We start from the raw sequence: 16,670 nt of genomic DNA, 5'->3' as shown, positions 1-16,670 counted from the left end.
CTGACCCCTGATATATTATACATAGTTATTAGAGCGCCCCCTTGTTACAGTCCTGGGTATAATAGATGATGGTAGAGATCTCTGTACTGACCCCTGATATATTATACATAGTTATTAGAGCGCCCCCTTGTTATAGTCCTGGGTATAATAGATGATGGGAGAGATCTCTGTACTGATTCCTGATATATCTATACATAGCTATTAGAGCGCCCCCTTGTTACAGTCCTGGGTATAATAGATGATGGGAGAGATCTCTGTGCTGACCCCTGATATATCTATACATAGCTATTGGAGCGCCCCTTGTTACAGTCTGGGGTATAATAGATGATGGGAGAGATCTCTGTGGTGACCTCTGATATATCTATACATAGTTATTAGAGCGGTACCAAGTTGTGCCACATTTTCGGCTGTGCTGAAACCGCTGCCCATTCATTTCAATGGGCGACACAGGGCTGAAAACAGCCCAAAGTAGAACATGCAAAGCTGTGCAAGTGCAGCGTTGAAGATGCTGCGTTTTCAGCCTTGTGTGAGCAGCCCCATTGAAATGAATGGGAGCCTTGTACAGCATTTAGCGCAGCGCTGAAAAAGCAGCGCTAAACGCTGTACAAAAATGCCTGTGTGAGGGCGGCCTTAGGAGCAAAGAATCAAACTGCAGAGCAAACCATCGCAACATTAGAGGCCTCACTACAAAGACAACAGTCAGAGACAGAAACTTTACCGGAAAAATTAGATTACCTGGAAAACAGATATCGCCGTACCAATTTACATTTTGCTGGAATTCCCGAATTGGTGGGTAACAACCAGCTCGCCGTGTACTTAGTAAAAGACATTACACAGGCCCTACAACTCAATTTGCCAGCTGAACCCATAATAATAGAAAGAGCCCATTATATTGGACCGCCTAGAAGTGAACTGCACAATGGTAAAGATAGACCACAACCGGTCATTGATAATAGCATGAATTGAGCAACTAAAGCAGCAATCCTACAAGCATACAGGCCTTAAGGAGACCTGTCAATCCAAGGAATAAGGATTTTAATTTTCCAAGACTTTTCAGCTGCTGTCTCGCAAAAACGCGAATCGTTCACCCCAATATGTCGTGTTCTACACAAAAGGAACACACGTTTCCAACTTCTGTAACCTACAAAACTCCATGTCCAGGAAGGAAACAGAACCCTCATCTTTAACACCCCAGAATGTTCCTCTGAGTTGTCAGAAAATATAAGAATATCATCAAGGTAAGCAACAACAAAATGATCCAACATCTGTGGGGTTGTGCTGCTGGAGCCTGTGGTTCTAAAGGTTTCCTTAAGCACAGCTTCATAGATGTGGGATAATTGAGCTGGCTGGGTGTGGAGTTTCTCCTGCCAGCCAATCCCCATTGGTCTGCTGCATATATATATCTCAGCCCCTTTGCAAGAGGAAGCTGGTATCCCTTGACTCTAGGGTTTAGTTTCCTGCATGCCTGTATATGTTATTGTGTGTGAACAGTGTCTTGTCCAGTGTTTGTGTAGATGGCCAGACAGAGTAGGTGTGGATAGTCTTGTTCTGTGTTATGTTTTCCATGCTAGTCCTAGAGTGTTGGGGTGAACTGTGTCCTGTCTTGATGGATTGTTTGTCATTTCTGGGCTAGTGTGGCCCTTAGGTTCCAGTGTGGGGCCGCCCTTATCGGGGTGATTGCCCTGCTTGCACGCAGGGTTCTGGTGGATGTTAACTCGTTAGAGTAGGGACCTGTGAGACAATTTCAGAGCCTTGAAGTGGCTTTCGAACTTAAGTGACTTGGCCAATTCATGAGCCAATACCTCGTACTTTCATTGTAATTCCATCTGTTATGTGTGCAGGTATGAAAGGTGAGTGTTTTGGTCATTTTTCAGTCCCTATGTTATAGTAAATGAAGATTAGGGAATATGGACGCATGTAGAAGAGAGAATCTTCATTTACTATTACAAGTGTAGCCACCAAGACTGAGTGGTGTAAAGGACGTGAGTATATTCCTGTGGATGAAACAACATCAGAGCGTGGACTATAGCAGTATATAGCACTTAAAATTGTATTAATCAGTCTCTATGTTATGTCTGTCTATGAGTCCAGTTCCCAGTATGCAGTTCACTGTCCTGTTGGTGTTCCAGCCAGCGTGTTTTGTTTGAATGTATTACCCTCCCTGCGCCCAGCCACCAGTATTCCTAGTTTGTAATCTGTTCTGGCTGCCCCCAGTGCCAGATTACTGTTTGCAGTCCAGGACGAACATAACATCATTAATGAAATGCTGAAAGGTGGCAAGAGTATTGCAAAGGCCAAAAGGCATAACCGGGTATTCAAAATGTCTATATCTAGTTCTAAAGGCAGTCACCAACCCATTCCCTGGGTGAATCTGTATAAGATTATTGACTCCTGGTAGATCCAGTTTGGAAAAAAATCTTGGCAGAACAAAGTCTTTCCAGAAATTACGGGATTAGGGAGAGAGGGTAGCGATTTTTAATAGTAATTTTATTTAGTTCCCTTTAATCAATACATGGCAGAGTCTTCTCTACGAAGAACAAGGGTGTCTCAGCTAGGGATGAAGAACCCCTTCATGACACGGCCTATTTTGGGCTTAAGGACGCAACAATTTTTGGCGGATTTTCTTCTCCGTTTATCAAAAGCCATAACTTTTTTATTTTTCCGTCGACGCGGCCGTATGAGGGCTTGTTTTTTGCGTGGCGAACTGTAGTTTTTATCGATGCCAATTTTGGGTACATAGACTATATTGTAAAATTTTTTATTTTTTTTTTAATGATAGAGAGAGAAAACGCATCAATTCTGCCATAGATTTTTTTTTTACACCGTTAATCATGCAGCATAAATGAGACTTTCCATTTTTTCTGCAGACCGGTACGGTTACAACGATACCAGAATTCTAACATTTTTTTTTAGGTTTTCCCACTTTTCTGCAATAAAAACCCTTTTTTTTGGAAATCTTTTTTCTATTCTAAATCGCTGCATTCAAAGTCCTGTAACTTTTTTATTTTTTGATGTACAGAGCTCTATGAGGGCTTATTTTTTGCGAGACGAGCTGTAGATTTTATTGGTACCATTTTGGCGTACATACGACTTTTTTGATCACTTTTATTGCGTTTTTAGTGAGGCAAAATGCTAAAAATGAGCATTTTGCCTCAGTTTTTTAGCTTTTTTTTTAAGCGTTTTTTTCTGTGCACAGTAAAAAGCATGTGCAACTTATTGTACGCATCGTTACGGACGCGACAATACCAAATATGTGGGGTTTTATTTTTTTTTTACCTTTTTTTATGCTAATCTGAGAAAAAGCATAAAAAATGTTTTTTTTACTCTTTTTTTTACATTTTTTTTAATTCATTTTTTAAATCTTTCTTTTTTTTACACTGTTTGTGTCCCTCTGAGGGACTTTAACCACTGCCCTGATGATCGCTGTCATAAGGCATGGCAGAGCTATACAGCGATCTCAGGCATAGGCAATACAGGACGCCAGTGTCTGGCGTCCTGTTGCCATGGTGACAGGCCGGGCTCTCGCGATGACATCGCGAGTTCCGGCCGGAGACACAGAGGGAGCCGCGCTCCCGCTGTGAACTCTTTCCCTGCTGCGATCTACTTAGATCGCGGCAGGGAAGGGGTTAACAGTGGCGGGCGCATCTCCGATGTCCCCCCGCTGTTGCAGCGAGACGCCAGCTGTGACTGACAGCCGGCTCCCGCTGCGGGATAGCGCTGGATCATATGTGATCCCGCGCTATCTCCAGGATGTAAGTTTACGCCCTGTTGCGGGAAGTACCCCGCTCCCAGGATGTAAACTTACGCCCTGCAGCGGGAATGGGTTAAAGGTTTATCCAAGTATTCTGTGAGTCCTTTTAACTCTGGTTCGGAAAGATTGAGAATTTGTCCAAAAGCAATGGTTGTTCTAGGAAGCAATTCTATTAGACAATCATATGGCCAATGAGGGGGTAGTTGATCAGCTTTTTTTTGCTGCAGGCATCAATTAATTGCTGGTACTGAGATGGCATCTTCTCACAATTCTGATGACAATTTTCAGATACTTGTATATATTTGGGGGTGGGCAGAGTCATCTGACATTTGACCTACAATACCCTTTAAGGAAAAATAATAGTGCTTGAACCTCAGTTGATTTAAGGATTATGGGTTGAAAACCAATGGATTCCTAGAATAACTGGAAATGTAGAAGAAATTAGATGAAAACGAATCATTTCATGGTAATTATCACAGAAGGCCTGAAGATCCAATGACAATTATTAAACAAGTTGGACCAAAACAAACGGAAAAAAAATCCTAAAATGTAACTTTTATGTAACATTAATAAAATCAAGGCACTCACAAACAAAATAATCAATAAATAGCGGGAATGTGAAACTACAAAGAAAAAGAGCTACAGCAGAGATAGATGCCAAACAACCACGATGGTTGGCTGCTGGCTGGATGTGCAGCCACATTAAGAGTGGCTAGGGTTTATGTGCTCAATTGTCATTGGATCTTCACTTTACTATATGTATGACACTGAGATTGGTTGCGCCTATTGGAGGTTTATAGAAGCATGATTTTCTTTGTGAACTTCTTCTATGTATGACTTGAGGTGATGGATTTCCCTTGGATTGATGCTGCATTTCCTTCCTTTATGTTCTGTTTTTAAATGCTTTTATTATAGTTGTAATTCTCAAATAATTTTTTAATGATACATTTCCGCAGTCCGGTCTTGGACCTTTATTTTTGGGTTAGTTATATTGGTTGATGTGTGGGACTATTATTTTGAGGGGACTATAGTTGTCTTCATATAGGATTCTTGGATTTACTAGTTAACAGGTTATTTAAACGACTCTTGATGACGTGACACTACATCGACACAGAAACGCGTTGAGTCCTTATGTATACTTGAGATTTTCTCAGAATTCCTGAGTTCGAGAACCAAGATAATTTCTGTTTCCTTTTTGTCTAGAGCTAAAAGTGGACTAATTAGACTCTGGCCACATAATATATATATATTTGCTGTCTCAACAGAAATATTATCAACTATATGTTGATCTCTGTGACTTCTCACTACAGCTAAATCTGGTGTGATGAGGAGTAGATATTAAAGGGGTTGTCCCGCGCCGAAACGGGTTTTTTTTTTTTTCAATAGCCCCCCCGTTCGGCGCGAGACAAACCCGATGCAGGGGTTTAAAAAAAAAGCCTGATAGTACTTACCCGAATCCCCGCGCTCCGGTGACTTCTTACTTACCTTGCGAAGATGGCCGCCGGGATCTTCACCCACGGTGGACCGCAGGTCTTCTCCCATGGTGCACCGTGGGCTCTGTGCGTTCCATTGCCAATTCCAGCCTCCTGATTGGCTGGAATCGGCACACGTGACGGGGCGGAGCTACGAGGAGCAGCTCTCCGGCACGAGCGGCCCCATTCAGAAGGGAGAAGACCGGACTGCGCAAGCGCGTCTAATCGGGAGATTAGACGCTGAAATTAGACGGCACGATGGAGACGGGGACGCCAGCAACGGAGCAGGTAAGTGAATAACTTCTGTTTGGCTCATATTTAATGCACGATGTATATTACAAAGTGCATTAATATGGCCATACAGAAGTGTATACCCCCACTTGCTTTCGCGGGACAACCCCTTTAAGTCATCATATCTTAGTTCTGAAGATAAAGGTGATCCATCCACAGTTTCCATATCAATTTGCATGGGATTAGTTCTACTTGGAATAAAAATACTAATCTTTATTTGTATAGCGCCAACATATTCCGCAGCGCTTACATAGACAGGGAGAATACAGAAAGACAAAAGTACAAACATTACAGAACCACGGTTACATAGTAATCAGCTGATGGAAACAATATGGCGCTGTAGCTATTCAAATCATGCTATAAATGTTCAACAAGTTCCCCTTGGTTTTCAACAACACTCTCCATTCTCAATACCACGTTTTCCACTGCAGTGAGTCAGCTTCAACCACTATAACCTGCCAAGGAATGCTGTCCAGGGATTTATTCTGACTGCCATATTGGAATTGGGAAGGAATTGTTCTCCCATCTATGTGGCGATTGGTAACTGCTTCATGAAGGGTTTTATTTGCCGACCTCTATATCAACACAGTAAAGTTATAGGTTGGAGTGGCTAGACTTAGGTCTTTTTTCAAAGATATAAACTATTTTATTCAATCACCGCAGAGGAAAATTCGATAAAACATTGTGAGCCTCTAAGAGCAAAAGAGAGAACCGACATCAGGTGGGGCGCAAATACTTTATTTTAAACCCTCTCTTCTGTGAATTGAATGCAAGGATTTCACAGACCGCTTATACAGTTTTAGGAGACAATGCAGAGTCCAAAATTTTCATAAGAATTAATATTGAAGAATCCACAATGTGCTTCTAGCTGATGAAGGATCGATCACGGAGCTCTGTCATTGGCTGCTGCAGCCTGTGAACAATGCGTCACTGTGGAGACCCGGAGCTGTCCATGGAAGGTTTGCTGGGATAAGGGAGTATAGGCTCTTTATTTTTTGTTTTTTGCCATGATGGATCTATTTTTTTTTTTAAATGATTTCTCTCAGACAACCCATTTAAATATTTTGGGGTGACAATTAGTGGTGAGATCCTGGAATTTGAGACTCTAAAATGTAGCCACTTACCCAATATGTCTGAGGTAGGAGCCTGAAGTTAGTGGAACTGTGGGTTCCAAGGGATGTTTGTTTTAATGAGAAACCTTTATATGTTATCTTAACCTATAATAACTGGTATAAACTTTGGTGTGTGGTTAGGTTCACCCTGATGATATCTATCAGTAATTTAGTTGGTAAAGGTATTTTAGGGTGAGGTTGTAGGTCCCCTCCCCAATGGCACCATCCTGGCCACTATGGATGTGGAATCCTTATATTCCAACATCCCACACGAGGATGGACTGACTGCCTGCCAGGCGCACCTTGAGGCCAATGGGGTCGCCTCTGACGCAGTGCTGCAACTCACAAGATTCATTCTCACACACAATTATTTCTCCTTTGGCAAAGAGAAATTCCTGCAACTCACAGGGACTGCCATGGGCAGTAAAATGGCACCGCAATATGCCAACCTTTTTATGGCAAAACTGGAGAGTGACTTTCTGGCCTCTTGCCCCAGCAAACCATTGGCCTACTTCCGCTACATTGATGACATCATAATCATCTGGACCCACACCGAACAAGAATTAATAAAATTCCATGAAAGATTCAATGCATTCCACCCCACCATAAAACTGACATTAAGCTACTCGCATACAGAAATCAACTTTTTGGACACCACCATAAAAATTTCAAACAACTCAATACAGACATCCCTATACCGAAAACCGATTGATCGGCCCACATACCTCAGATGGGACAGTTTCCATCCTAAACACATCAAAAAGTCCATTGTCTACAGCCAGGCCATCAGATATAACCGGATCTGCTCCAACCCAACAGACAGAGAGGAACATTTGTACCATCTTAAAAGAACATTTATAAATCAGGGCTACCATCCCACCTCAATTGATGACCAAATCACCAGAGCCACCAGGATACCCAGGAATCACCAGAGCCACCAGGATACCCAGGAATCACCAGAGCCACCAGGATACCCAGGAATCACCAGAGCCACCAGGATACCCAGAAATCAACTACTCCAATACAAGGAGAAGGAAAGAAACAATCGTGTGCCTCTAGTAGTGACCTACAATCCGCAACTAGAGATACTAAGGAAAACCGCAAGAAAACTCCACCATACCTACACAAGTATGACCGTCTGAAAACCATATTCCCGGACCCTCCGCTTCTGTGTTACAGGCAACCTCCTAACTTGAACTTTATAATCAGGAGTGCATTACCCTCTGACACACAAAAAGGAACCTATCCCTGTAATGTAAGGAGCTGTAAGACCTGCTCAGATATACTGACTGCGGACAGGATACATAACCCCAACACACAGCAGGACTATAAGATCCCTGTAATGTAAGGAGCTGTAAGACCTGCTGACATGTACGGACCGCAGACAGGATACAGATCCCCAACACACAGCAGGACTATAAGATCCCTGTAATGTAAGGAGCTGTAAGACCTGCTGACATGTACGGACTGCGGACAGAATACAGATCCCCAACACACAGCAGGACTATAAGATCCCTGTAATGTAAGGAGCAGTAAGACCTGCTGACATGTACGGACCGCCGACAGGATACATAACCCCAACACACAGCAGGACTATAAGATCCCTGTAATGTAAGGAGCTGTAAGACCTGCTGACATGTACGGACCGCGGACAGGATACATAACCCCAACACACAGCAGGACTATAAGATCCCTGTAATGTAAGGAGCTGTAAGACCTGCTCACATATATTGACTACGGACAGGATACGGATCCCCAACACACAGCAGGAGTATAAGATCCCTGTAATGTAAGGAGCTGTAAGACCTGCAGACATGTACGGACCGCGGACAGGATACATGACCCCAACACACAGCAGGACTATAAGATCCCTGTAATGTAAGGAGCTGTAAGACCTGCTGACATGTATGGACCGCAGACAGGATACATAACCCCAACACACAGCAGGACTATAAGATCCCGGGGACATTCACATGTTCCTCGTCCAATGTTGTGTACCTGATCATGTGCAGTAAATGTCCTGTTGGGGGTCTTTATGTTGGGGAAACAGGACAGAAACTGAAAGCCAGGATGAGATCTCATCGCCACACGATTGAACACAGAAAAAGGGAATTACCTGTGGCCGAACACTTCTCTAACCATGGACATGACATAGGAGATATAAGAGTTTTGATATTGAAGGGTGGTTTCAAGTCACAAAACCACAGAAGAATTTGGGAATATAAATTGATAACAACCTTTGACACGCTGAATACGGGGTTAAATTATTCCCCAGGATTTATGGGTGAATGGGAGGTGTGAGACATTTATTGCACAGATAAGACCCCCATCAACAGTAATTCAGGGACCCTAAACTTTCACTCCCTTATCAGTGCTTAGCTAAAAATGTTTGTGTATCTCTTGTAGAAAGTCAAGCCTGATGACCTCCCCCCCCTCCAACAGAAATTTAGGGACCATAAAACTTTCACTCCGCTATCAGTGCCTAGACAAAAAAAAGTTTGTTTGCTGTTGCAGAATTCCTTTTAAGTGCGAACCAATCACATCCATATCTGTGCCGTGCCATAAGTATGTATGTTATAAGTGTGTATATATATATATATATATGTGTGTGTATCAGTATCTGTGCATAAGTATGTATGTTATAAGTGTGTATAAATATCCATGCCTCTTCAGATCCAATCCATAAGCCTGAAGAAGTACCCTGCGTCGGTACGAAAGCTCGCTATTATTACATCATGTCTTTTTGTTAGCCATTAAAAGGTATCATATCTACAGGATTACGTCGTTTCTCTTACTGAGAACAATCACATGTTGTATGGGGTCACTCCTAACAGGGCGCTGACCCTGTCTGGGTGCAGGCTAATACTAGGGCATAACAGGGTCATGTATAATTTTTCATCTCATTAGACCATGAAGCTATGTTAATTCCTACTGCATTTCGGGAAATGTGGAATTAGCTGTGCATGTGTCTACGGATATAAAGGGGTTGTCTCGAGGAAGCAGTGAAATTTTTTTTTTGCCCAGTCCCCCTAATTAAGCATACATTACTAAGCACCCGTGTAAATGACTTTTCTAGCCGGTTTCTACTTACAGTTCCAGCGTTTCAGCAACTTATAAAAAGTTTCCCCAAGATGGCCGCCGGCTCTTTTCCCGTCGCTTGCTGTAGCCCGACGTGCGCGCTCCCGAGACGCTACCAGCTGTGTCTCCCTGACAACCAGACGCCCCGCAGCCGCTGACCGGACCCACCGCGGCCGCCGACCACGGCACACGCTCTTAGGCCACAGTCACCCACCGCCAGGCAGCAGGTAACCGGCGCTAGGCCCCGGCTCCCCTGCGCTAGGCCCCGGGGCCCCAGCGCTAGGCCCCGGGGCCCCAGCGCTAGGCCCCGGGGCCACAGCGGTAGGCCCCGGGGCCCAGCGGTAGGCCCCTGGCCCCAGCGGTAGGCCCCGGGGCCACAGCGGTAGGCTCCGGGGCCACAGCGGTAGGCCCCTGGCCCCAGCGGTAGGCCCCGGGGCCACAGCGGCAGGCTCCGGGGCCACAGCGGCAGGCTCCGGGGCCACAGCGGCAGTCCGTCACTCGTCACCCCCGTCAGTCCGTCACCCATCACTTACCTGGGCGGCTTCTCGGCACTGCTGGGCGGCTTCTCGGCACTGCTGGGCGGCTCAAGTTTCTGCACCTTCCTCTAAGAGAGGATGGTAGCAGAATGGCCGCTCCAGCGCGCTCCCGAGAAGTTACAGCTCGTCTGCGCATGTGCAGAAGAGCTGTAGCGGCGAGCACGCTGAAGCGGCTCGTGCTCAGAGCAGAAGACCGGACTGCGCAAGCGCGTCTAAAAAAGCAAGCCGCCAGCGAAATTAGACGGAACCATGGAGACGTGGACGCCAGCAACGGAGCAGGTAAGTGAATAACTTCTGTATGGCTCATATTTAATGCACGATGTATATTACAAAGTGCATTAATATGGCCATACAGAAGTGTATAGACCCATTTGATTTCGCGAGACCACCCCTTTAATGCTCCTACCCTGGATTATTTGTTCACTACTGATTTTATATAGTGATCTTTCTATTTGAGACTCATGCTATTGTTTTATTGCTAGGGCTTGCTGCTGGGATGTTATTCTACATGGGTTTTCAGAAGCACAGCCCCAAAGGTAGTGGTTGATTGAGCTGGCTGGGTGTGGACTGCTCTAGTGAGCCAATCCACCAGGTCTGCTGCTCATTTATACATCTGCTCCTCTGCTAGAGGCTGCTGACCGTGCCCTTGTTTATTCAGTGTGATCAGCGTTGTGTTACTGCGTGTCTGTGGATGGACATAAGGTGTCTGTGCAGCGTTCAGTATGTTCAGTGTCATGTTCCTGGGTGTCTATGCAGTGTTCAGTACGTATAGTGTGAACTGTGTCTTGCTGTTGGTCCTTTATGATCTAGAATGAGGTAGGTCCATAGGTTCCAGCATGAGGTTGTCCCTTTCGGCATGATCGCCCTACATTGTAGTCAGGTTTCCTGGAGTTAGTTGTATCATTAGTGTAAAGACCCGCGAGACAATAGAGAACCTGGAAGTGGTCTTGCGAGATCAAGTATCTCGGCCAAAATACGAACAAACATCTTGTATTGTATCTATTCCATCTGTTACACATGAGGGTATACTTGGTGCACGTTTTGAGCGTTTGTCAGAGGTTGGTTCATGTCTGTTCACGAGTATGAAGTCTGTTTCGCAGTTCTGCTGTTCGGTCTGGTTTCCCCAGTTCGTGAGTGTGACTAGTGTAACATTTATGTCTGTTTCTCAGTTATGTCCTCTATTTCCGAGTGCTTTTCGCAGTTCATTTGCTGGTAAGACGCTACAGAATGTTCATGTCCAAGTTACATTTATAGTGTTTGGGTTTTAACTTAATACTAATAAAAGTTGTGATATAAATAAGTTGACCAATTAGTGGACAACCCCTTATCAAAAGGACCTTCTGGACACTTAATCGTCTGCTGACACAGCAGTCCTGGAGATTCCAATGACAGATGAACACAATGAGAGCAGCGTCACCACCTGTTCTCTTGGCATATATACACAATAGTTCAGACAGCGCCAACGGATATTAAACAGGCTCCAAATGTGCTTTTTCTCCTATCCCCCGTAAAGGAGGAGAGCTGCAATGACAGTAAGGGGGAACTCTCACCAGGAGAGTGAACCCCCAATAAAAACAAACAGTAGGGTTTCAATAAAAAATTTATTTATGTTGCTATGGAGAGCGGTCACGTGACTGTTCGGTGTAATAGAATGCTATTCTAGCATTCTCTGTCTCTATAGAGACTGTGCAGTATAATCGCTATAGAACGTGTAGCCGTTCTTAGTAGGGTAAGTGTGTATTTTTTGCACCGTAGCATAAAGTCCTCATATTTAAAAATACATATGCATTCTATTTTTTTTAAAAAGACAAACAGTAAGTTTTTCATGTTCTATAACATCCAATAAAAAATAGATACAAATGAATATAAATATATATTGATTAATAGGTTTTACATAAAAGAAACTTATTCATTGTTAAAAAAAAACATGTAATATCATCATATATGTTTTTTATATATATACCAAAGTATATCTTATGGCATGTATTACCTCTTGGATGGCGGGGAAGAGGTGTGTTTGATGTTTTTATGTATACACCAAGGTGTATCTTGTAGGCATATATAACTTTTTAGATGGTATATTAAATTAAATTGCAGAAAAAAATGTATTTACCACTATGTGTATTCAGAAGTTTTTTTCCAGTGCTTCGTTGAGCCCCTGGGAAAATAATGTCTGCATTTTAAATATCCAGTACATTTCTCTTCTTTTCAATAAAGAGAAGAGACCTGGTTTTATTGTTTCCACTGGGACAACTTTCAGTCCTGTGGGATCCATATTGTGTGTTAGTTTAAAATGACGGGAAACACTGTGTTTTTCAAAGCCTTTGATGATGTTATTTCTGTGTCTATTAATACGTATTCGGAGGGCATTAATCGTGCGACCAATGTATTTAAGGCCACATGGGCATTCAAGTAGGTAAATGACATAGTTTGTGCTACAGGTCATCAGAGATTTCAGTGTATGTTCTTTTCCGGATTGAGGTAGTGGGATTTCCTTCTTACCATTAATGATAGATGTGCAACATTTGCATCTTGCCAGTCCGCATTTGTATGCACCCTTAATGGGCTTCATGATGCTATTTCTTGTGGATGTTTCTTTGTTAATTTCTCGTTGTTTTGGTCGGGATGGGGCTATTAAGTCCTTTATTGTTTTGTTCTTACGAAAAATTATAAGTGGTCTATCGGTGATTGTTTTCTTGAGAAATGGATCTTCTTGTAAGATATTCCAGTTTTTTAGAAGTATGTTGCGTATATTCGTATGTTGTGTGTTATATTTCGTTATGAAGCCAGATTTGAACGAATCCGGGTTCTTTTTAGGTTCTTCTTTTTCTTCATCTTCCTTGTTTGTTGTTCTATTTATTTGTTCTGTCGTTGGTTCTGAAATGAGGGCTTTCTTGTAAGCTGTATCAATGAGGGGGGTGGGGTAGTTCTTCTCCTTGAAACGTTTTTTTAAAATTGTTGATTGGTCCTTGAAGTCTTCAATTTTAGTGCAATTTCTCCGTAATCTAATGAATTGCCTGTAAGGGATGTTGTTTTTCCAACCCTTCGCATGACAACTGTTGTATTTAAGATAACTGTTAGTATCTGTGGGTTTAAAAAAAGTTCTTGTATGTATTTTTTCGTCTTCTATATAGACTTCAATGTCCAAAAAGAATGCCTGGTTCTTACTGATCGTACTTGTAAACTTCAACCCCCATTCGTTGTGGTTCAATTCTTGTATAAATTTATTTAAGTCTTCCTCCTCACCGCCCCATATTAAGAAGATGTCATCGATAAAGCGTCGATAGAATAGGATCTCAGATTCATGAATTTTCTCCTCAAAGGCTCCCATAAATAGATTTGCGTAAGCTGGCGCAAATTTCGTCCCCATCGCGGTTCCCTTTCTTTGTTTGTAGATTTTATTGTTGTGTGTGAAATAATTGTTATTCAGGATGAATTTGATTGCACGAAGAATAAAATCTTTTTGGTTTTCTGGCATCAGAGAGTCTTTTGTTAGAAAGTGATTTGTGAATTTTTTCGTTTGTTTGTTCTTTTGTTTTTAGGCTTTCCTTCATTCGATCTAGATCTTTTAGGATCTCTATTGATGTAGTGATCATGCCCCTCGGTGATGGTGTATGCCCTCGTCCTAAAAAAGAGGGTGGGGTTGATCCCGTAGCGCCGCCCAGTAGGGTTTCTTCTAGTAATTGTGGTAAAATGTAATTGGGGTCTGGTGTTTTGGGAGGTTGAGGACTATGGATGGTGTTGTTGGTTTGGTTGTTCCTTATTCCTTCAGTGGGGATAGTTCTCCTCTGATTTGTATTGTCAGAGTGAAAATGGGTCGTAGGTACTCTTATCCTTGGTACCCTAATGTTATTTTGGGTATTCTCATTTCCCATGGTAGTGGTATTAATATTCTGGTTCCCATTCCAGCGACGCTTTATCGATGACATCTTCTTAATATGGGGCGGTGAGGAGGAAGACTTAAATAAATTTATACAAGAATTGAACCACAACGAATGGGGGTTGAAGTTTACAAGTACGATCAGTAAGAACCAGGCATTCTTTTTGGACATTGAAGTCTATATAGAAGACGAAAAAATACATACAAGAACTTTTTTTAAACCCACAGATACTAACAGTTATCTTAAATACAACAGGTGTCATGCGAAGGGTTGGAAAAACAACATCCCTTACGGGCAATTCATTAGATTACGGAGAAATTGCACTAAAATTGAAGACTTCAAGGACCAATCAACAATTTTAAAAAAACGTTTCAAGGAGAAGAACTACCCCACCCCCCTCATTGATACAGCTTACAAGAAAGCCCTCATTTCAGAACCAACGACAGAACAAATAAATAGAACAACAAACAAGGAAGATGAAGAAAAAGAAGAACCTAAAAAGAACCCGGATTCGTTCAAATCTGGCTTCATAACGAAATATAACACACAACATACGAATATACGCAACATACTTCTAAAAAACTGGAATATCTTACAAGAAGATCCATTTCTCAAGAAAACAATCACCGATAGACCACTTATAATTTTTCGTAAGAACAAAACAATAAAGGACTTAATAGCCCCATCCCGACCAAAACAACGAGAAATTAACAAAGAAACATCCACAAGAAATAGCATCATGAAGCCCATTAAGGGTGCATACAAATGCGGACTGGCAAGATGCAAATGTTGCACATCTATCATTAATGGTAAGAAGGAAATCCCACTACCTCAATCCGGAAAAGAACATACACTGAAATCTCTGATGACCTGTAGCACAAACTATGTCATTTACCTACTTGAATGCCCATGTGGCCTTAAATACATTGGTCGCACGATTAATGCCCTCCGAATACGTATTAATAGACACAGAAATAACATCATCAAAGGCTTTGAAAAACACAGTGTTTCCCGTCATTTTAAACTAACACACAATATGGATCCCACAGGACTGAAAGTTGTCCCAGTGGAAACAATAAAACCAGGTCTCTTCTCTTTATTGAAAAGAAGAGAAATGTACTGGATATTTAAAATGCAGACATTATTTTCCCAGGGGCTCAACGAAGCACTGGAAAAAAACTTCTGAATACACATAGTGGTAAATACATTTTTTTCTGCAATTTAATTTAATATACCATCTAAAAAGTTATATATGCCTACAAGATACACCTTGGTGTATACATAAAAACATCAAACACACCTCTTCCCCGCCATCCAAGAGGTAATACATGCCATAAGATATACTTTGGTATATATATAAAAAACATATATGATGATATTACATGTTTTTTTTTAACAATGAATAAGTTTCTTTTATGTAAAACCTATTAATCAATATATATTTATATTCATTTGTATCTATTTTTTATTGGATGTTATAGAACATGAAAAACTTACTGTTTGTCTTTTTAAAAAAAATAGAATGCATATGTATTTTTAAATATGAGGACTTTATGCTACGGTGCAAAAAATACACACTTACCCTACTAAGAACGGCTACACGTTCTATAGCGATTATACTGCACAGTCTCTATAGAGACAGAGAATGCTAGAATAGCATTCTATTACACCGAACAGTCACGTGACCGCTCTCCATAGCAACATAAGAAGCTTAGACTCTAACTCAGGATCATGTGACTCACAGTACAGGCGGTACGTATGTCCGACGTGACCGCATCACTAATCCACCGGCTTTCCCAGGATGTCGCGGCACGCACTGACAGCGCGATCGCGTCATCAGGTCATGTGACCAACCACTTTCCGTGATGACGTGGCACGCTTGAGCAGCGTTACCACGCAACTACCGAAGCGAAAGTAAAACACACAGTGCCACGTAGCACATCCGGTGAATGCGGCCACGTCACCATATTGAACATGTGACACATACGGACCCATCACCACAGTCTCCTCCCTCTAGAACCACATAACCCCACCCAGAAAATGGAGCCACACACAAATCGAAAGTGTTACACAGAGATCTATAAATGTGAGTAAATGTATGTTTTATATTTATGTATGCATAGGCTTGAGAAAGGTGCATGCTGCACCGAAACGCGTTGCCTTCTTGTAAATTTGTTTTTAGACAAATAAAACCGAACAAATCGACTTGCTTCCTGCAAATTCCATCGGCGACTAAGAGGACCTAGAGGAGTCAGCACTTAGAGGAGGGGGCTTCTTGTTTCATACACCCCCCTCCTTTTGAGTAAGTGCCTTTCTATTTTATTTTATTTTCCGTCCTTTACAGGACGGATATCGTATACACTCCGCTTGACTTGTCTGCTATCTTCATGAGCGCATAGCTTTTTTATTGAAACCCTACTGTTCTCTTGGCATGGCGCTCACATCCTCAGAGTCATGATGCGACGAGATGCACGATGTGATGCTGTAGCCTTTGATTTCCTGTGTCATCACCTGTCGCTACAAAACCTGGGACCGCAGCAGACGCTGGA

The 16,670-nt window shown here is 42.4% G+C and overlaps 1 protein-coding gene across 1 annotated transcript in view; it reads left to right on the top strand.

Annotated features, from left to right (window-relative positions):
• LOC136590970 (zinc finger protein 436-like) overlaps positions 1 to 16,670 on the top strand; it is a 137,092-nt gene that overhangs the window by 32,636 nt on the left and 87,786 nt on the right. The window lies entirely within an intron of this gene.

This window comes from Eleutherodactylus coqui, chromosome 1 (genome assembly GCF_035609145.1).
Source record: "Eleutherodactylus coqui strain aEleCoq1 chromosome 1, aEleCoq1.hap1, whole genome shotgun sequence".
Classification (NCBI taxonomy): domain Eukaryota; kingdom Metazoa; phylum Chordata; class Amphibia; order Anura; family Eleutherodactylidae; genus Eleutherodactylus; species Eleutherodactylus coqui.
This window is presented reverse-complemented; position numbering and strand designations above follow the sequence as displayed.